This window comes from Lissotriton vulgaris, chromosome 7 (genome assembly GCF_964263255.1).
Source record: "Lissotriton vulgaris chromosome 7, aLisVul1.2, whole genome shotgun sequence".
Taxonomy (NCBI): Eukaryota; Metazoa; Chordata; class Amphibia; order Caudata; family Salamandridae; genus Lissotriton; species Lissotriton vulgaris.
Window position 1 is genome coordinate 1,731,117,578 of NC_141695.1, and position 23,383 is coordinate 1,731,140,960.

Consider the following 23,383-nt stretch of genomic DNA (forward strand, 5'->3'; position numbering starts at 1 on the left):
TTGAACTGGCAGGAATATCTCCGAAGGTGGTGGGGGCATCAACTATGAGGGCAGGGGTTTCGCTCTTCCCAATGGCCATCTCAGACACCCAATTAATCCAAAATACCGCCAGCTTTCAGTTTTCATGCCCATGAACGCACGGCCTTGGGGAAGCGCCTGGAAAACATTTTCCTTTGTGGAGTGCATAGCACATTTAATGGCGCACTTTACAGTTATTAGACAGATACAAAACACTTTGTAGGAAAAATAAACAATGGTATATTAATTATCAAGAATAATCGGCTACAAAACAACCCGCTACAAGAATCTAGTTAAGAGACATAACGGCGCAGTATTGATGCACGCGCTAAAGAAGCATCTCAATTAACTTATAAACACGAATTCGATGTAAAGCACTTTACTGGGTGATTATACAGCTAAGGCACTCTGATGCCCTCTTGAGTCAAGTTCGCGCTATATAAACCGTTATAAAAAAAAGAAATAAATAAGGTGACAAACTAACCCCTCAGCTGCCGCTACTGAGGGATACGCCGCTTGAAAGACAGGTACTCTTCCTTCCCAGATGGAAAACACGAGCGTTTTGTCAAAATTAAAATAAATTACTAAGAATATAAACAAAAGCCATATAAATACCCACCAGTTTGTTTTCCTCCTCTTTGTTCTAATCTAAGTAAATCGTCAGTGGAGCTTTGGGACTTTTCACTTTGACCTCATGACCTTGACCTTCAACATGTCCGAAATGTACTCGTTCACTGACCCTCCCCCGCGCCCCCCTCTGCGCATCTACAAAGAGGCCCAAGAGCTGCCTCTCTAAGGGGAGACACTCCACGGCGCCAGTGCTTTGAATGGGAAAAAAAAGTGCTGGCACTCACCAAACGTAAAAACCAGGAAGGCTTAAGGGACAGGGCTAAGGGTTGCTAAAGGACGATACCAAGACGAGGGACATTTAATGGGATTGCCAAGTTCTCTCGGTGTGCAGGCTCATTTCTGATACAGCTGAACTTAAAACTCATTTTACTCGTGTAATAAGCAAAAGGGCCGGTTTACAATTATCTTGTGCCCAATAATCCTCATCAAAGACGCCCCATGCCCAGAACCCCTGAAGTCTTACTCTGCCGTGCCACCTCTCCTCCCAGCACAGAACCTTACCTACACCTGCCACCCACACCACTAGAAAATGCCACCCAAACGGATTATACTGCCCCAAGCCAGGCACAGTAACACCTGAACTTTCATTGCATTCTGGTACTTGTATCATGCAAACAAATAAAACTACCACTACCAGAATGCCAAGTGGCATCCACGGGTGGAGGAGGGCCGTTGTAGAAAGGTGTATGTGCTTGCTGCTCACAAGTTCCGATGCCATTTATATTGCTTATTTAATTTACCAGCGACAGAGAGGGGCAACCTAAGTGGATGGATTGCAGCAGCATTAAGAGAGTAGTGGTGGGCTGCATGATGACTCGTCACTTTATTTATTTATGCGTTTTTGAGCGCGGACTTTACCGCAAAGTCCGCGCTCAAAAACACTTAAATAAAGTGACGAGACATCATGCAGTGTAAGGCGAGCGCTTCACAATAGGAACAAAACTGATACATGATGAGCGTGCATTATACAGTATGTTTGAAGGGCCTTAACACTCAGAGCTGGAGAACACAACCCTAAAAGGGCAGAGAGACGAGGCCTGCCCTGGACTGGAGCAACGGATCACCCCGGGCCAGGGGCGTAACACAAGGCCCCGCAGCCCCCGCATTGCGGGGGGGCCTCCGAGGGCCACTGGCTCCGGGGGGCCCCCCAGGGGCCCCTCACGTAACATGCTTCTTTGCGCACACACAGTAGTAGGGCTGTGACAAAATGAGCAGCGTGGGCCGGCCGGGCCCCTGCTGCGAGTTTGAAATGGTGGCGGACCTGGCTGTGCATGGCGGCGGGGGCCCGACAGGGGCCAGGGGGCCCCCTGCGAGTCTCACTCTCACTCAGTCTTTTTCATCTTTATTATGGTGCGGGGCGCGGGCCGGCCGGGGGCCCCGGCACGGCCGCCGGGGCCCTGGCCATCCGTAGTGAGTGACTTCGTTCTCTTCTGTTCTTGACTAGTGTGAGGGAACAGAAGGCGAGGCGAGGCGGGCCGGCAGGGGGCCCCCACCCCGCCCGACTCGAGTCAAGTTAGTCAGTGTCAGAGACAGTAAAGTAAAGTCCGAATTTCGGGGTGGGGGGGCCCGGGGCCCGGCCGTCTGTCCGATGATGCAGGGCAGGGTGCAAGTACGCGGCAGTGTGTGGCAGGTTGGTTGTTGCAGCAGTGTGCAGTGGCACGCCACTCTCTGATGCAAATAAAATATAAATGGAATTGAAATGGTGCTAGCTGATTGCTGGATCGATCGATCAATCATCAGGCCAGGCGGGACGGGGACGGACAGACTGTGGAGATGCGCGGCGCGCACACACTTGTTTACTCCCAGCAACAGTCGGTCCTGTCCAATCCTGGCTGACTAGTCTTAATTCTTTCACTTTCAATTCCAATTTCCGCCGCGTATGCGCGTGCCGCGTGTCGTGGGGTACGAGGGGGGGGGGGGGCTGGGGCAGGACTGATTGGCTGGCTGGTGAGTTACTGAGTAGAGGTGACCAATGATGCCCTGCCCTACATTTGTCGGCACACACAGCACATGCGCAATCGCCGCCGGCGCAATTAACACAAGGTGTGGCGCCAGGGGCGCGCATAGCCCGCTCACCCCAAGAGGAGCCAGGCCAAGCAGCCGCCCATAGCCATAGTCCACTCAAACTCAAGACAATTTACAAGAGATCGATTCGATTTACGAAGAAGACAAAAGCCAGCCAGGCCCACCCCGCCAGCAGACAGACTGTCCGATCATTCCGAAGACAAGTAAGTTTGTCCCAGTCCTGACCCTGCCGGCACCCACATCTGACTCCTGACAGTGACACTCACTGACCTGTCCTGCTGCGGGGCCTAGTAAGAAGGGCCTTATAATCCTGTCCAGGCTGTCCTGATTTAAATTGCCCGGCGGCCCCCGGCCCTGCCCTCGAGTTCTGTGTCCTGCCCCTGGGCCTGGCAGCTGGCTAGCTAGCCTCCTCTGGCCCGGGTGTGGCGCATTGCCATTCAGGATGGCATGGTGTGTAAAAGAGCGAGCACCGAGCAGACTAGCTGGTAGAAGAACTTTAAATGGGCTGGCTGCCGCTGGGCAATTAATTCAATGGCGAACGGGCTGGGGCATAATATATATGGGCGGGACAGGTGACTGAGGTGTGGTAGCGGGCGCGATTAGCCGCGGTGTGTGGCTTGTTCAGGGTGATGATAATAACGTGATTAGCCGAAGCCGCGGTGTGGTGGATACTTTAATGTCTCTTCTGGGTGGCTGCAATGCGGTTCGTGGTGGCTTAACGAGTGTTCTAAAGATAACCATAACTCTTCAGAAGATGCAATCGGTGGACTGTCCCGTGACGTGACCGCTGAGTGTCCCAGGCCCGGGGTGATCCGTTGCTCCAGTCCAGGGCAGGCCTCGTCTCTCTGCCCTTTTAGGGTTGTGTTCTCCAGCTCTGAGTGTTAAGGCCCTTCAAACATACTGTATAATGCACGCTCATCATGTATCAGTTTTGTTCCTATTGTGAAGCGCTCGCCTTACACTGCATGATGTCTCGTCACTTTATTTAAGTGTTTTTGAGCGCGGACTTTGCGGTAAAGTCCGCGCTCAAAAACGCATAAATAAATAAAGTGACGAGTCATCATGCAGCCCACCACTACTCTCTTAATGCTGCTGCAATCCATCCACTTAGGTTGCCCCTCTCTGTCGCTGGTAAATTAAATAAGCAATATAAATGGCATCGGAACTTGTGAGCAGCAAGCACATACACCTTTCTACAACGGCCCTCCTCCACCCGTGGATGCCACTTGGCATTCTGGTAGTGGTAGTTTTATTTGTTTGCATGATACAAGTACCAGAATGCAATGAAAGTTCAGGTGTTACTGTGCCTGGCTTGGGGCAGTATAATCCGTTTGGGTGGCATTTTCTAGTGGTGTGGGTGGCAGGTGTAGGTAAGGTTCTGTGCTGGGAGGAGAGGTGGCACGGCAGAGTAAGACTTCAGGGGTTCTGGGCATGGGGCGTCTTTGATGAGGATTATTGGGCACAAGATAATTGTAAACCGGCCCTTTTGCTTATTACACGAGTAAAATGAGTTTTAAGTTCAGCTGTATCAGAAATGAGCCTGCACACCGAGAGAACTTGGCAATCCCATTAAATGTCCCTCGTCTTGGTATCGTCCTTTAGCAACCCTTAGCCCTGTCCCTTAAGCCTTCCTGGTTTTTACGTTTGGTGAGTGCCAGCACTTTTTTTTCCCATTCAAAGCACTGGCGCCGTGGAGTGTCTCCCCTTAGAGAGGCAGCTCTTGGGCCTCTTTGTAGATGCGCAGAGGGGGGCGCGGGGGAGGGTCAGTGAACGAGTACATTTCGGACATGTTGAAGGTCAAGGTCATGAGGTCAAAGTGAAAAGTCCCAAAGCTCCACTGACGATTTACTTAGATTAGAACAAAGAGGAGGAAAACAAACTGGTGGGTATTTATATGGCTTTTGTTTATATTCTTAGTAATTTATTTTAATTTTGACAAAACGCTCGTGTTTTCCATCTGGGAAGGAAGAGTACCTGTCTTTCAAGCGGCGTATCCCTCAGTAGCGGCAGCTGAGGGGTTAGTTTGTCACCTTATTTATTTCTTTTTTTTATAACGGTTTATATAGCGCGAACTTGACTCAAGAGGGCATCAGAGTGCCTTAGCTGTATAATCACCCAGTAAAGTGCTTTACATCGAATTCGTGTTTATAAGTTAATTGAGATGCTTCTTTAGCGCGTGCATCAATACTGCGCCGTTATGTCTCTTAACTAGATTCTTGTAGCGGGTTGTTTTGTAGCCGATTATTCTTGATAATTAATATACCATTGTTTATTTTTCCTACAAAGTGTTTTGTATCTGTCTAATAACTGTAAAGTGCGCCATTAAATGTGCTATGCACTCCACAAAGGAAAATGTTTTCCAGGCGCTTCCCCAAGGCCGTGCGTTCATGGGCATGAAAACTGAAAGCTGGCGGTATTTTGGATTAATTGGGTGTCTGAGATGGCCATTGGGAAGAGCGAAACCCCTGCCCTCATAGTTGATGCCCCCACCACCTTCGGAGATATTCCTGCCAGTTCAAGTGTCTGGGCCGGCGATCCGTCCTTCTGGGCGCATTCTTCGCCTCGGCCCCTACCCTCAAAGAAGGCTTTCTCTGGAGGCCTCTGGGCATGTCTACGGCTGCGTTCACTCAAGTCTGTGGGTCTCACTGCCTCAGCATGGATGAGCACAGGGGCCCTCAAGCTCAAGGGGGCCCCCTCAACACTGCTCTTCGGCCTGAGAGCTCTTAATAGAGTCCGGAGGGGGCCCCTCCACGGACCTTGCAGGGGGGCCCCCTCAATTATCGTTACGCCACTGCCCCGGGCCTGGGACACTCAGCGGTCACGTCACGGGACAGTCCACCGATTGCATCTTCTGAAGAGTTATGGTTATCTTTAGAACACTCGTTAAGCCACCACGAACCGCATTGCAGCCACCCAGAAGAGACATTAAAGTATCCACCACACCGCGGCTTCGGCTAATCACGTTATTATCATCACCCTGAACAAGCCACACACCGCGGCTAATCGCGCCCGCTACCACACCTCAGTCACCTGTCCCGCCCATATATATTATGCCCCAGCCCGTTCGCCATTGAATTAATTGCCCAGCGGCAGCCAGCCCATTTAAAGTTCTTCTACCAGCTAGTCTGCTCGGTGCTCGCTCTTTTACACACCATGCCATCCTGAATGGCAATGCGCCACACCCGGGCCAGAGGAGGCTAGCTAGCCAGCTGCCAGGCCCAGGGGCAGGACACAGAACTCGAGGGCAGGGCCGGGGGCCGCCGGGCAATTTAAATCAGGACAGCCTGGACAGGATTATAAGGCCCTTCTTACTAGGCCCCGCAGCAGGACAGGTCAGTGAGTGTCACTGTCAGGAGTCAGATGTGGGTGCCGGCAGGGTCAGGACTGGGACAAACTTACTTGTCTTCGGAATGATCGGACAGTCTGTCTGCTGGCGGGGTGGGCCTGGCTGGCTTTTGTCTTCTTCGTAAATCGAATCGATCTCTTGTAAATTGTCTTGAGTTTGAGTGGACTATGGCTATGGGCGGCTGCTTGGCCTGGCTCCTCTTGGGGTGAGCGGGCTATGCGCGCCCCTGGCGCCACACCTTGTGTTAATTGCGCCGGCGGCGATTGCGCATGTGCTGTGTGTGCCGACAAATGTAGGGCAGGGCATCATTGGTCACCTCTACTCAGTAACTCACCAGCCAGCCAATCAGTCCTGCCCCAGCCCCCCCCCCCCTCGTACCCCACGACACGCGGCACGCGCATACGCGGCGGAAATTGGAATTGAAAGTGAAAGAATTAAGACTAGTCAGCCAGGATTGGACAGGACCGACTGTTGCTGGGAGTAAACAAGTGTGTGCGCGCCGCGCATCTCCACAGTCTGTCCGTCCCCGTCCCGCCTGGCCTGATGATTGATCGATCGATCCAGCAATCAGCTAGCACCATTTCAATTCCATTTATATTTTATTTGCATCAGAGAGTGGCGTGCCACTGCACACTGCTGCAACAACCAACCTGCCACACACTGCCGCGTACTTGCACCCTGCCCTGCATCATCGGACAGACGGCCGGGCCCCGGGCCCCCCCACCCCGAAATTCGGACTTTACTTTACTGTCTCTGACACTGACTAACTTGACTCGAGTCGGGCGGGGTGGGGGCCCCCTGCCGGCCCGCCTCGCCTCGCCTTCTGTTCCCTCACACTAGTCAAGAACAGAAGAGAACGAAGTCACTCACTACGGATGGCCAGGGCCCCGGCGGCCGTGCCGGGGCCCCCGGCCGGCCCGCGCCCCGCACCATAATAAAGATGAAAAAGACTGAGTGAGAGTGAGACTCGCAGGGGGCCCCCTGGCCCCTGTCGGGCCCCCGCCGCCATGCACAGCCAGGTCCGCCACCATTTCAAACTCGCAGCAGGGGCCCGGCCGGCCCACGCTGCTCATTTTGTCACAGCCCTACTACTGTGTGTGCGCAAAGAAGCATGTTACGTGAGGGGCCCCTGGGGGCCCCCCGGAGCCAGTGGCCCTCGGAGGCCCCCCCGCAATGCGGGGGCTGCGGGGCCTTGTGTTACGCCCCTGGGTTTAAGGAATATTTTACAATGTTTCACATGTGCGAAGGTTTCCTGTCAACGCTGTAGACTACAGGAAAAGAGGTAAGATTTTATTCCAAAAGAGTAAATTCTGCGAATAAAAAGAATAAAAGGTGCACACCTTTTATTCACCATGAGCAAAGTGGAGGTCTGTTCCCTCGCGCTGCTCAGCAACGCAGTACATCTAAACATCATACACAGCCATCTGCACAGGGTGGTGAGGTCCTTTCTGCGGCTCCTCTCAGTTCAGTTCACAAACTTTATTCGGATAGACAATGTATCCATAAAAGTGCGACAGTAATTAAAAATAACAATAAAAATTAACAAAATGTGGTAGCAGAAATTACAGTTGGATGGAGAGAGTAGCACGACAATTTAGGTGGCAAGTTAAAAAAATACAGTCATCATAAATAAATCACTAATGTATAAAACCAATCCATTCGATAATTAGGAATTGTTCTATGCATTAACCCCTCTTGTGCTCATGACGAGCTCAGCTCGTCATGACCGTTGGAACGCTCGCACGCTGGGCTGATTCCCCTGCTGTGCTGAGCGTTCCATTAAACGGGCGTGGTCATGACGAGCTGAGCTTGTCATGAGCACCGGAGCGCCGTGGCTCATGACGAGCTGAGCTCGTCATGAGCACCGGGGTGCTGTGCGCGCCCCCGCCCAGCAGCACAGCGGGTGAAACAGCCCCGCAGTGAAGGGGTTAAAAACTCAGTCCATGAACATTGACTTACGCATTCTAATGGCAATTCTCAAGAATGTGCTTAAGCGAAAAACCAACTCTTCATCCTCCAGGGCAAGCATGCTTGAATAGGCACTAGCCAAACAAATAGGCCTGATCTTAGTGAAGAACGGGAAAAGAAGCCACTTGCTATATGTCATGTAAAATTTGCAGAAAACCAAAAAGTGCTGGGTTGATCGACCACTCACCCCGTCACACGGGCAGGGTAGCGAGTCAATGATGACCCAATGGAAAACACAATGCAAATTTCACTATCCCAGCCCTCAGGCGAAATAAAAAGCTCCTTTCCCATCGACTCATAGGCACGGTGAGATAATTCGGCAGGGGGTAGCAATGGCGTTCATAAGCCATATAACTGAAACAGAGGATTTCTTTGATTCCAGCGCAGTTCTTGCAGTGCTATATGACAAATAAAGCGCACTTCTGAGTTCTTTTTTATTTACATTCCTGGCTTCACTGGGATTTAAGAAAATGGACCCCTTATTGACGCTACATAAGCTCTGGTACACTCCAGATAGGGATGTACGTTGTTATGACGCGTGGTATAACCACGTGTACCGTTACAACGCGTATTTTACAACGTAAGTCGTTACCACGACTTGCGCTGTAGGGGTGCGGACTTAGGAATAGTTTAATTTACTATTCCAACACCAGCCTACGTACAGTAGGGAAGGTGTTGGAATAGTAAATCTACTATTCCTTGTCCTTTAGCGCCCTCCAGCGCAAGTCGTGGCTACGACTTGCGTTCTAAAATACGCTTTGTAACGGAACTGCGGGGTAACACCTGCGTCGTAAAGGATGTTCCCCCCAGATAGGGATGGAATGGCCATTCCCTTCTCACACTTCAAACAGTCTGTTATAATACCTTGTGTTAGGGTAGCTGCCTGGTTCTTCCCCACAGAAAGCCAAAAAAGAGCTGGGCGTGCATGTATAAAGTCAGATATGTAATTTAAGTTCAGTTCTTTGTGCAAATGTATTGTGAGGTCGAGATTGGGACACTCAACAACTTCCTGCAGAACCGGTTTTCTTCCAGCTGAATGCAGGAACTGTCTGCGGTGCCCCAAATCTCAGCTCCATACGTAGCCACGGGGACACACTGTAATTTAAAAAAATTAAAATAGCTAGAATAGCGCCGGTATTCTTTGGGCGGGGGAAACAAAAAATGGAGTTCATAATCTTTGAGAACTTGCTCCTGGTGGGACTCAAATGCTCAGTCCAGGAGCCGCTCGATGCAAAGACAACTCCCAAGTAGGGGATTTGCAGGTGCTTACCAATTTTTGGTTGCCAACAACAATAGAACCAGGCTGACACTTTCTGGGGCCAGAGGACATTAGAAATGATTTTTTTAAATATACGCACAGATCCAAGCCGTCCAAATATTTCACAAAAGACTGTAAGAGGATACGCAGAGAATTTGGGGTGCGGCCTATAAGGACCGCATCATCTGCGTAAAGTAGTACAGGGAGGGGTTTCCTGTGGATCATTGGAACATCTTGGGTCATGGGTACCAGTGACTTATTCAAACCATTAATGTAAATAATAAAGAGAAGGGGGGCCAGGACACATCCCTGTCTGACCCCCCTTCCAACCCTAATGGCTCCTGATACCTCGCCCCCGCTACCTATCCTCACCTGTGCCTGGAGGTCTTTGTGAAGATGTGCCAGAAAATGAACCAATGGCTTATCCAGCCCATAAGCCAGTAGAATAGCCCACAGGTTTGACCTATTCACAAGGTCCATAAAGGCCATGTAAATAGGGGAGTTCCGGGCAATGGTGTACTTTCCGATTACGAGGGTTAGATTAAGGCATTGTTCGGTAGTACCGACCTTGCTACGGAATCCTAGCTGGCAGGGCTCTAAAATGTTACATTCCTCAGACCATTCCAAGACCTTATTATATAAGACCCAGCCCAAAATGTTGAGGGTATTGTCGATCAGTGTGATCGGTCTACAATTACTGGGCTGTGACCGATCCCCCTTTTTAAATATTGGGACAATAATGCTCTTAGCCCAAGTGCTAGGTAGCGGAGCGTACTTTAAATTAAGGAAGACATTCAAAAGGAGCGGGGACCAGAAATCCGGGTTCCATTTTATCACATCTATTGGTAGCCCATAGGCGCCCGGGGCCTTATTCCCAGTACTTTGATGAATGGCTTCTTCAACTTCAAGCTCCTCTCATATGTGCTACGTTTGGTGGAAAAATAGGCTGCAAATCACCCGGCTGCTAGTTGCCTCTCCAACTCAAACTCCATACAGAGCTCTTTCACACTCAAGAAAAGCTAAATCCCTTCTCCTCAAACACCCACCTTCAATCGGGAGAATTGAATGAGCCAATGCTTTTCTGGAAGAAGCGCCACAAGAATTTGGAACTCCCTCTCCGACTCGCCACCAGACCACAGGTCATGATAGCTTTAAAAAAAGATCTCAAAACTCTTCTCTTTGAAAGACTTGGGTTAACGCCTCCTGCCTCCTCCCGCCCGCTGAAGGCTCTACCTGCATGAACTTTTGTTAAACTTCATGTTGTACAGCGTCCTTCCCTTTGACTCATTCAGGCGGTATTTCATTCATCCATCGTTGCATCTTTGTGCTATCCATGTTGCGATTGACATGTGATGACTCTATTGTAAAGCGTTTTGTACAGGGTCTTCCTTTTGACTCATTCACCTTCGTTGCATCTTTATGTTATCCACGTTGTGATTGATATGTGTCGGTTCTGTTGTAAAGCTCTTTAATGCTTCCGGGTCAAATCTGATATTATGTTTCGCACCCGGGAGCTAGATCCCTCTCTCACAAGCCCGCTTTGAGGCCCCTCGTTGAAATAGAGGTCCATTTTGAGGCAGTCTATGCTGGTGCCTCAAGCCTGCTACCTACAGTTGCTTTAAGTACAAATTCCCCCCTTCGTCCACCCAAGACGAGGCTTGATTGAAAACTTATCTTAGCTCAGATAACAGTCTTGCTTTTTTTGTCTCACTCAGAGGTGTCCATTGTAGTCCAAGAAAGGCTGGATCCAAGCAAGATTTCCAGAAAATCCTCACAGGATAAATTAACATATAATTAATCGAAATGGGAATAACTTACACAGTCACTGCCCGTAACCATGTAAATGATTTATTGGTAGCCACCACTGGCAATTCCTCTTAAGGTTCTAGGCACTGCTTGATCCGGGCTTCCAAATCTTTCATGTTGCGTGCCAGCCTTAGGAACTTATTCTGTTCTGTTGACGTTCTCAATGGATGCATTTGTCAGCCCAGGGACCACTCCCTTGGATCACAGTGCCTGTGGGGGCATTTGGCGACTGTAGCTGAATTGAATTGAATTGAATGTAAAATTGATATTGTGATCGAATGCCCAAGGGTGTCTAGGAGCTACAGCGAGGAATGTGTCAGAAATGAGAAATAATTGAGGATTTATAGTGAAAAAAGCCAAGTTTTCAAAGCCTTTCTGAACAATGGTAGCGTTGGGCAATTATTTATGGATAAAGGAAGTGAATTCCACAATTTGACAGTGTTGAAAAGAAAACTACTACCTCCCCAGCAAACTCTCCTGAATTTAGGCATCTGCAGAAGTTTGCTCTGAGCTGAACGCAATGTTCTGCCTGGGAGATACCACTGCAGGTGCTGTTTCAAATACTCGGGTCCTGTGACCGGGAATCATCTCTGAGAACTATATGTGCATGGAGTCCATCTCTTCATAAAGCATTCCATGTATTCCACTGTCTGAGGAGTCCGTAGAGCCGTGAAATATCTCATGGATCTTGTTGCCTGACGTCCCCATGGACCATGGAATATTTCAGTGTCTCATTGCATGATGAGTCCTTGAGACGATGAAATGCTGCCCTTGTCTAGCTGCCTGGTGGCATGGTGACGTCATTGAATCTTGGAGCATTGCCGGTATCTCCAATTCGGATGAGCTCCAAGATTCAGTAAATAATCTGGGATCAACGTGCCTGGTGAGACCCACCTCAATGGAAGTATGCCTTTTTTGGAGTTATGAATCCCTGGGACTGTGGAATTTTCCCTGGCTCTCCTTGCTTCTGAAGTCCATCTATTCCCTGGATCCTAATATGAGATGAGTCGATCTATCGATTCCCTGGTCTCCATCAATTGTTGAATTATTCTAATCAGTGAGCATTCTCATAACATCACTGTCCGATCTTGTTCTTAAATTCTCACGTTGCTCCCAGTCAAGCTCCATCACTCCAAATCTCTGTGTCTCATCCTTACTCTGTGAGGTTGGATGCATCACAGTGGAGGCACCCTGCTGCCCAAAATAAACTAATGGAGACTACTAGCCCCAACAGATTCGTCATCGTAGAGGGTGCCACAGGGGGGGGTACATTTTAGACAGTCCCACTGAAGGTGAGATAAACCTTGTCAAGGCCGGCCGGACGGCCATGAAGACTGAAGGAAGGAAGGGAGAACCAGAGGAACCAAGCTGGCCTCCTCACCCTCTTCCACATCCCAGTTAATTTCCATACAGGGATTTACCATTCATCTTGAACTACGTCTCACAGAAAACAACAATCAGGCGCGGGGTCAGAGCCACACATCTATTTTAATGTAAACTCAGATAGCATTTTATACATTTGTTCAAGCCAGGAGAGTCCTAGGGTGCTCTTCGCTCTCTCACGTCTAGCCAATCAATCAATCAATCAATCAGAGCATTTTTATAGCGCGCTACTCACCCGGAGGGTCTCAAGGCGCTTGGGGGGAGGGGGGTCCGCTACTGCTCGAACAGCCAGGTCTTGAGCTGCTTCCTGAAGGCGAGGTGGTCCTGGGTCAGGCGGAGGTGGGTCGGGAGGGAGTTCCAGGTCTTGGCGGCGAGGTAGGAGAAGGACCTTCCCCCTGTGGTAGCTCTTCGTATGCGGGGGACGGCGGCGAGGGCGTGGCCGGTCGATCGAAGCTGGCGTTTGGGAGCGTAGAAGTTGAGGCGGCTGTTGAGGTATCCTGGTCCTTGGTTGTGCAGGGCTTTGTGTGCGTGGGTGAGGAGACGGAAGGTGATTCTCTTGTTGACCGGGAGCCAGTGCAGGTCTCGCAGGTGTCCGGAGATGTGGCTGCGACGGGGGATGTCCAGGATGAGTCTTGCTGAGGCGTTCTGGATCCGCTGGAGTCTCTTCTGGAGTTTGGCGGTGATTCCGGCGTAGAGGGAGTTGCCGTAGTCCAGTCGACTGGTGACGAGGGCCTGGTTGACCGTCTTCCTGGTCTCGGTGGGGATCCACCGGAAGATCTTGCGTATCATGCGTAGGATGTTGAAGCACGACGAGGAGACGGCGTTGACTTATCTGGTCATGGAGAGGGAGGAGTCCAGGATGAAGCCCAGGTTGCGTGCATGGTCTGTTGGTTTGGGTGCGCTGCCTAGGGCGGGTGGCCACCAGGAGTCGTCCCAGGCAGAGGGTGAGGATCCCAGGATGAGGACTTCCGTCTTGTCCGAGTTCAGTTTCAGGCGGCTGTTCTTCATCCATTCGGCTACTTTCTTCATCCCTTCGTGTACGTTGGCTCTGGCGGTGGCGGGGTCGTTGGTGAGGGAGAGGATCAGCTGGGTGTCGTCGGCGTAGGAGATGATGTTGAGGTTGTGCTGTCGTGCGATGGCTGCGAGGGGACTCATGTAGACGTTGAAGAGGGTTGGGCTGAGCGAGGAGCCTTGAGAAACGCCGCAGATGACTTCGGTGGCTTCTGATCTGAACGGGGGGAGGCGGACTCTCTGTGTCCTTCCGGCGAGGAAGGAGATGGTCCATTCCAGTGCCTTCTCCTGGATTCCGACGTTGCTGAGGCGCTGTCCTAGGGTACGGTGGCAGACGGTGTCGAAGGCCGCGGAGAGGTCTAGGAGGATGAGGGCCGCTGTTTCTCCGTTGTCGAGCAGAGCTCGGATGTCATCGGTGGCTGCGATCAGGGCGGTCTCGGTGCTGTGGTTGGCCCTGAAGCCAGACTGCGAGAGGTCGAGGGATCCGTTTGTCTCGAGGAAGGCGGCCAGCTGCTTGTTGACGGTCTTCTCAATGACTTTTGCGGGGAATGGGAGCAGCGAGATGGGTCGGTAGTTCTTGAGGTCGGAGGGGTCGGCTGATGGCTTCTTTAGTAGGGTGCTGAGTTCGGCGTGCTTCCAGCTCTCCGGGAAGGTGGCGGTGTTGAAGGAGGTGTTGATGATGTCCCGCAGGTGGGGTGCGATGACAGCGTCGGCCTTGTTGAAGACGTGGTGAGGGCAAGGGTCGGTCCGAGATCCGGAGTGGATGGAGTTCATCGTGCGGATCGTGTCTTCGGTGCTGATCGGGGTCCAGGCGCGGAGGGCGGTGGTGGGGGGCGGTGGTTCGGTCATGGCGTGCGTCGGTTGAGTGCTGAAGCTGTTGTGTATGTCTGCGATCTTGTTGTGGAAGTAGGAGGCGAGGGAGTTGCAGAGGTCTTGCGAAGGGGTGATGTCGTTCTTTCCGGCGTTGGGGTTGGAGAGCTCTTTAACGATGTTGAAGAGTTCCTTGCTGTTGTATGCGTTGTTGTCCAGTCGTTCCTTGAATGCAGTTTTCTTGGTGGTGTGGATCAGTTGGTGGTGTATTCGGGTGGCGAGCTTGAGGGCAGTCATGTTGTCCGGTGTTGGGTCTCTGCGCTAGGCTTTCTCAAGGGCTCTGCAGTTCTTCTTCGAGTTCTTGAGTTCGTCGGTGAACCATGGGGCTTTCTTGCTGCCGGGTCTGCTAGGCGGGGTCCTCAGAGGGGCGAGGTCGTCTGCGCAGTCGCTGATCCACTTCGTGAGGTTGGTGGCCGCTTGGCTGGGGTTCGTTGCGCTGGTGGGTGGGTTCTTGCTCAGGGAGGTTGCGAGCTGGTCGGCTGTGATCTTGTTCCAGCTTCTGCGTGCACCCTGTTGCTGGTGGTGGTGGATCGTGGGCCTTTTGAAGCTGAAGTGGACGCAGCTGCGGTCCGTCCAGTGGAGTCCGGTGGCGTGGCTGAAGGTGATGTCCTTGCTGGAGGAGAAGACGTAAAGAAGAGGCACACGATTATGGTGTTTCCTATGTTTTGGGTCAACAAAGAGCCTAAGGGGGCATCTCCTTTGCCTCAGTGGAGGAGGCGGCCATATTTCGGGTAGGACTCCTTTAAATAACACTGTGGATATCCCTGTCTGCTGTAGTGCATCTAATTGAAATGCCCGTACCCGTCCAGGTGCCTAGAGTCAACAAAGACAAGTTCTGCCCCTTGTGTTTGAGAAATAATTCATCACTATGTCTAAAGTTATCTGAGTGTCACAGACATATAGTACATACTCAAAAATAAAGAGATATCCAAGAGATGCAAGGGAGATTCCTCACTAGTACATGGATCTGCGTAAAGGGCAGGCACTGGAATGTCCTCGTCTGGATGAAAGGATGGTACAAATTTAGGAAGACATCATGGACGCAGCCTCCGGAATAAATTATGTGAAAAGACCCATAGACATGCAAGCGTGTGAAAAATGTTGCCCAGTTCCCTTGGCTTTCGGACAGTGTTCGCGCCTTGAGACCCTCACGGGTATGTAGTGCGCTCTATAAATGCCATGATTGAGTGATTGATTGATTGATTGATTGATTGATTGATTGATTGATTGAGTGGGAAAAAAAGGTGAAGGGTATTGCCAATAAAAGTTCAGCATGCAAACCTTGGCATGCACAAATGCTTTTGATGGTGATAATATTATTCTAGGTAACAGTGATGGTAACAGTCCCTGTAGTAGAGGTGGTGTTTAATGGTGGCGGTGGTAAAGATAAGGATAGTAACGGCAGACACTTGAGTCCTGGTAAAACGGTTTTTAATAGATCATTGCAGCAAAAATACAAACGATGTGATTGCTTTTTGTACTTCCACATTCTATTGTTGGGTTTTTGTTCCCTGCTCTCTCTGTACTTGGTGACTTATCCGACTTAATTCAATCCCTGCGGATTAGGGAATACGTTTACAGTATATGGACACAGGGCTTCATTTACGAATGTTTTCCTGCTGCGTTGCGGTGCGTCAAAAGAAAAGGGCAGGAGTGCGCCATATCTACAAGATACAGCTCATTTCTGTCCTCGATGAAAAATGTCCTCCCCTGCGCTGGTGCACAATGGGCTGCCATACGCCAGTGCACACAGCTTCCTGCACACAAAAAAGAATTGATGGCATTTTCCTCTTTCTATGCATGCTGCAGTATACAGTACGGACAGAAAGGGGAAAAAATACGGAGAAATCAGAGTATTGCTCCTCGTTGTGCCTCTGCTACGCCCCCCCTGTGGAGGTGTCGGAGTTTGACACATTCCCTGGTTTATGATTCCTCGTAAATCTGGGAACGCTTCATATTCCATGGGTGTTGCCTGGGAACACCCACAGCAACATCCACGCAAGGTCCCTTTCACGCAGTGTTCTGCATGAAAGGGGCACATATTTACAACACCACGAAAAGCCACGTAAAGTGGCTATGCGTGGCCCTGTAAATATGCTGCAGCACATTGCGCCACCGCAGCGTCAAAAAAGTGACACTCCGGGAGTGCAAAAGTGCCGCTAGGGCCTCGTTAATGAGGCCCACAGTGTCTCGAGGCTGGGCTTAGGGACTGTTACCACTAAAGAGCGCAACAACTATCCCACATCAGCCCATCAAACCCACCTGTGACGCTGAATGCTTTTTACACCATCTAAGCCCCCTAAAGGCACTGTAGGGGTTACCAATTGATGTGGCCTTTTGTGGCATGTGCTATCCATTCGATACTCCATGTTCTGAACAACCTTTATCACTGTGTGATTTAGTAGGGAAAAAACGAATTGTATTAATATTGATTCCTTTGGGCCTGATTATGAGTGGGTCGGTTAATTCCGATTTCATTTTACACATCGATCATGAATACGAGTTTGAAGGTATTTAATGCATCTGATAATGATCAAGTATCTGAACCTCAATGTAATTTCGGCAGGCCAAACCTGCAAAAACGTACTAGGGAAAGGCATACAGTATTTCCCATAACTTGCAAATTTCGACAAACACTAAAACAGCAATTTATTCCCAAATAACTCATAATAGGTGTTATTTATCACACCCGATAAATAACGTGCCCCATGGTATAGGTATTTAGCCGGTGCGATAAATGGTACCTAAACCTGCAATCAGGCCCTCATTGTATTGTATACACCTGGCACAGAATATGCCTTCATATTAGTCAAAAAAGATTTTCTATTTATTGATAAAGTTTTAGTGGATTCGATTCAGCTCAGACCAATCGCTGTAATTATTCATATAGTTACTGGAAAATGATCCCTTCAGTGGCCTCTTTGAATATGTTTTGCATACAGAGACCCGCTCTTTTGGAGCATTATCGGTTTGCCCTTGTGTGTGGCTACTCTTTAACCCCTTCGACGCTAATGACAAAGCCAGCTCGTCATGGGCGTTACCTGCGCTGCGCGGATGACGAGCTGGCTTTGTCACGTTACGCGGGATTTTTAAAAATGCCGCGCAAAGCGGGAAAAGCCGCCGCAGCGATGCGGTTAATGGACACCGGTAATGATTTTTGCCACTCGTTCTGTAGGTGTCAAATTTGTGGGGGAGAGATCCAAATAATCTTCAAAATCCCACACATTGAGAACACTTTCACACTTTTAGGGAGATCAGGCTGTGAATAGCATGTTGTTTATCATTTATTTGATTGCAGTTATAAAGGGGTAAATAAACATGACTGCAATGTTTGAATTGTTTAATATGTTGAGAGCAGCTGATTTTATACTGTCATGAGAAAATATGTATGTTATTCTAGGGGTCTGATCATTTCTTTTTTTTACATGAGGTGAGACATTAAAACTTTTGAAGAACTTTGCTGTACAAGGTGTAGTAAACCTTCCTGCTACCTTGACAGAACTGCTGTTAGGTCTCGGAAGACCCATATGGCCAGGCTACTTTTGGGCCTTGGAAGATCCATGTGGCCAGGCTGCTGTTGGGTCTAGGAAGACCCACATGGCCAAGCAGCTGTGCAGTCTTGGAAGACCAATGTGGCCTGGCTGCTTTCAGGTCTTGGAAGACCTACATGGCCAGGCAGCTGTTGGGATTTGGAAGACCTACATGGCCAGAGTTCTTTCAGGTCTTGGAAGACCTACATGGCCATGCAGCTGTTGGGATTTGGAAGACCCACATGGCCAGAGTTCTTTCAGGTCTTGGAAGAACCAAGTGGCAAGGCTGCTTTTGGATTTTGGAAGACCTACATGGCCAGGCAGCTGTTGGGTCTTGGAAGACCCACATGGCCAGAGTTCTTTCAGGTCTTGGAAGACCCACATAGCCAGACTTCTTTCAGGTCTCGGAAGACCCACATGGCCAGAGTTCTTTCAGATCTTGGAAGACCCACATGGCCAGACTTCTTTCAGGTCTTGAAAGACTACATGAGTATTATCCTCCCACCATTTCCTTGAAGAGTTAGTCCAAGACCGACCTCTGTCGAAGGTAGAGCATAGATCCTGGGCAGGTCTTTGTGAAATAGATATGGGCTCCCTTCATGGCCTTTGCCCTGCTCTTACATGGCTGCAAATGCATCTGATGTTTTTAATATTTACAGTGCATTTTCTGTAATTGCTTCCCAAAATGATTTGGCCATAGAAGGGCAATAAAATGAACTCCCTATCAAAAACACGAAGAATCATAGGTTTCTCTATCAGCCACCTGTGTTCCTAAAATTCATGAAAATATTAATCCAGCAAAGCACCACTCCTAGCCCACCATCATGAGGCATGCCTATGTGTACATTTGTCAATCAAATCAGTCTCCATTCTGCTGCTTCTTGTGCCATGGGGCACTCTGACAAACAGACATCATTACTAAATCAATGGGTGGCTGACATATCACAGAGAGGCTGGAATAATTATCAGGAATTGCTATGACCAAGAACCAGGCTGCCCCCAACCTCTGCTAACTGTTGAACCTGCTTCATAGGAAGAGAATCAGGTGACCCCGAATGGGCCTTGGCGCCTTACATCTCCAGTAAGGAAATCCCGAAAACGAGTTCGATAAAAATCCCATCCCAGCCATGACTAGCATCAACTAGCAGTAGTTACTGGCCTTACCAGATTTGACTTGAGCAAATCACAAGCCTTCCCGGATCCTTGTACCTGGGTCTCTTGAGGCATTCTTAAAACAAGAATTTGGGAAATATTTCAGGCTCTTCATAATACCCAAATGTGGGGCCTTTGGCACAAGTATTGTGGCATTAAAAGTGTTTTATTCTGTAAACAGGATGCCTGTCAAGCCAGAAGGAGCCTCATCATAAGGTAAGGCCCGGAAAGAGTAGGAGGAGGGGGAGATCTTTGCCTAGTTCAGTGGTTACTAAACTTTTGACTTGTGTGGACCTCCACTTAATCTTTACTGGAACCGGGAGACCCCGCCAAATCATTATTGTATTGAAATCCAAGGGCCCCACTGAGTCATTACTGGAACCCGGAGACCCCCACTGAATCATTATTGTATTGGAATCCAAGGACCCCCCCCCCCCACTAAGTTATTACTGGAAGCCGGGGACACTGGCTTAAGATTTTTCGATGATTGGCACGTCAAACAATACACAACCAAGATTCCTCTAACAATCAAAATACATATCGGATGAAATATTGTATCAAATTCACAAAGGAATTGAAAAAAAATCAGAATTTAATTTTAATGGGAAGATAAAAGCTTTTCTAAATCCAATTTAGGCCTCTCATTGTCAATACTATTTTATGTTTGCTGCACTCCTCCCACTGCACTATCTGAGGATACTAACTTTATTTCTAGTCTCTAATTTACAATTCCTTCACATTAACAGAACGTTTTAAAATTTTCTACTTTGAATTTTGCTTCTAAATTTATATTCAATTTATTAATCTGTTAATATTATTTCATTTTCTAAGCAGTCGCGGACCCCCTGTGTAGGCTTTGAAGACCTCCCGGGGATCCCCGGAGCACAGGTTAAAAACCACTGGCTTAGTGTGCCCATTTAACTATGAAACATTCCTTGTGACTTGTTGTCCACTGAGCTCCCGGGATCATGGAATGTTGTGGACTCTTGCTTTTACGGGACCAGAGAATATCCCTTGGACTTCAACGCCTAATGAGTTCCTGGGGCAATCAAACATTGCTTGGACCCAGAACATTCCCTGGTCCCTGTTGCCTGTTGTGTTGCATTCATGAAAGCACATAGCATGCCTTGTCCCTAATTTCACATTAACCTAACAGGGATATGGGACATTCTTTGACCCTTGTGGACTTCTGCGTTCATGGAATCATACAGCATTCTTGGAGCTCCCTGCTGAAGTAAGAAGTTGCCAGCAACAGTGTGTGCTGCTTGTAGCAATTGAAGCTGGAAGCAGCCAATTTTCCATCATCTGTTGGCCTGGCAATCGGCCCAGGGTGAGTGTGATCTGACGTCAACCCAACCTCATCCAAGCTAACAGAAAGAGCTTTGAAGCTCTGAGCACATGGGCCAGCACATGTGCTCACCCAGTGTAGAAGCCAAGTTCTTTAGAGGTGATAGGGCTTCCTCTCATCTCCACCCATGGACATGCACAGATCCGGCTTTGGAGCTTTACCACTGAAGGCAAGAGCCAGGGCCTCTAATCGGTACGTGATGCATCAAATGAGAATGAAATGAGATGAGAGGGAACGTAGATTAACAAAGCAGGTTTAAGGTGCATGTGCAGTTTAACCCGCCAGAGTTGTATATTTAAATATCGAGATCAACAATAGCAGCCTACAAACATGTTGAATGCACATATTGCCTAGCACTGTTTTATTAAGGGGAAGTGTTAAATGCAAGTAAAGATTTACCAGACTTATCTCTCTACATCTACTTTTTTTGATTTAGAAAGGAAACTTTATTGTGTGATTTTAAAAAACCTTTGCAAATTACAAAATATAAAAATATTAAAAGTATACATATAAAAGAGAATGTGAGTTCCAGTCCAGTGTACATAAAAGTGGCAGGTGGACCTTGCCGAGTTGTTAAGCTAATGGTTCACAGGTTTGGGTCCCATTACGAATTTTTTTTTCTGCTTGATCCAAAAACCTTACTAGGGCACAGTTTAATTTGGTGTTCCGAGGATCAAAGCATGCCAGAACTGCTGCTCTGCACAATCTAACCATGTTTATATTCCAGAGTTTCCTTAAGAGGGACCGTCTTTCATGTAGCAGGTTTGGACAGAGGCATAGGATGTGTATAATGTCTTCTTTATGATTCCCACAAAGTCGACAGTGTTCGTGGCCGTGATCTCTTTTCCAGTTTGGCAAGTGACACGACAAGTTGAGGACTCCCATTCTCATTTTTAAGAAGCTTAGTTTTGTTCGTGCATTGAATGATAAAGTTAGATACTGCTGTGGGATCAGCTGGACGTAGGATTGCAAGGTCCTCCAGCCGTGATTTCTTTTTGCTAGCTGAGCCTTGTCTTCCACTAAAGAAAGTTTTTTTGCACTTATTTTTGCTAGCCGTTTAAGTTCGTTTTGGCTTACTTGCAGGTGCTAAAAGTCATTCAGGCCTTTAGTTCTTAAACCTTTTCCCCAATAATCATGCCCTGCTCGCCATAGGTTCGTGTTGAGACCAGCCCATAGGTGTTGAGCTAGGCTGCCTTCCTTCGATGACCTAAATTTGTGACAGCACATTAGAAAACTCATGGCTCTGGCCAATATTTGGTTGCAGATGCCCAGTTCCAGCCTGATTTGGGCCGGTGATGTTTGAGTTGGTAGCTTAAACACTGTTCTATAGATTTTTGCGATGATTTTATCCAATTGGCCACTGTCTGATCCTTTTAGCACCTCGCTTCCGTAGGTTAATGTTGGAATACATCTACTTGGATTGATGATCTGCTGGTAGTCGATACAGTTAATGTTATATTGTTGACTTGCAATATGTTGCATGCGATTAGGGTGACCCTCACCTCTCTCTTGTAGAGCACACAAAATCAAAGGGGGATGGTTGCTCATTTGCCCGGGTAATACCCGCATAAAAAATGAATCCTTTTCTTCTGTCTATACTCCTAATACAGAAGCATGTGCTTGGGCATTGGAGCCCTGTGTGCCAAATGGAACGTATGCCATCATAGTATTGGAGCACCCTGGAGATGAGGCACCCTTGAGATGGGCCACAATGGTGACCAAGCACCCCGGAGATGGGCCACCATGACGATGGACCACACTGCAGATGGGGTATTATGATAATGGAGCATCCTAGAGATGGGATAGAACATTTTAACTCACAAACATTTGCCCAAGGGCCACAAACTACGGTTTGTGGTGTGACCGAGGGCCCCACTGATGCCAGCAGGGTGGCGGTAGGGGGTCTAGGCGGGTCAGGGATTGTGTAAGGTGGTTCAAAAACATGTTTTATTTGCAGGTTAATAAATGCTTGCTCATTTATTTAAAAAAAAATCTGAATATTTGTGCTGGTGCTGCTGTTCACCAAGGAGGCCGCATTTAAAGGTCAAGAGGGCAAGCGGCCCCCGGGCGGTACTTTGAGTATCACTAGGATAGAATAATGACAGAGCACCCTGGAGACAGAGCACTATAGTGATTGAACACCATGGAGATGAAGTACCATGGGAATGGAGCATCATGGAGCTGCATCAAGATATGCCACAATTTGATGAAGCAACCTGGAGATGGGTCACCATAGGTATGGTACACTCTGCAGATGGGGTATCATGATAATGGAGCAGGCTGGAGATTGGGCACCATAGCGATAGAGCACCCTTGAGACAGGCACCATGGGGATGGATCACCCTGGAGATGGGCCACTATGGGGATGGATGGAACACTCTGGAGATGGGTCACCATGGGGATGGAGCACCCTGGAGATGGACACCTTGAGGTTGGCATTATATCTTAGTTCTGTACTTCCTCGTGCCCCCTGTCACCTCTCCTGCGCGAGAGCACCCATTGTCACCTTACTCCTTCCCATTGGTTCCCCAACGTTCCACCTTTCTTCCTGTTCCACTCCAACTACCAAACTGTCATATGAGAGATAACCTTCCTGACCCACGCACAGCTTCAGGTGTGGGGCTGTTTATGATTAAACCTATTCTTGATTCCAACTGCTTGGTTCCTGTGATTTACATTCAACAAGTGGCGACGAGGTAAAACTACAGCCCCTCACCGCGGATTTCATGAATCTAAACTAATGATAAGAACCTTTAAAGGAGTTTAACCCGTGATATTGATGACCTGTCTTCCTACCTGGGTTTCATCGGACTTCGCGACGTTGTATCCTGAGCGACGTGAGTGTGTCCTCGCATCTTCTGACTCCTGTGCTTCGACGTGTGCCTTCCGGTTCAACCTCAGCTTCTGTGCTGAAACTGGCTTCTGAGCTGTCTTTGCCATTGCGTGACCTGTGAGTATTCCTTTCGTGATTTCGGCAGTTCAAGTGTGTGTTTCTCGGCTCCTGGGCAATCGGACGTAAGTGGGGTGCTTCCTGTATT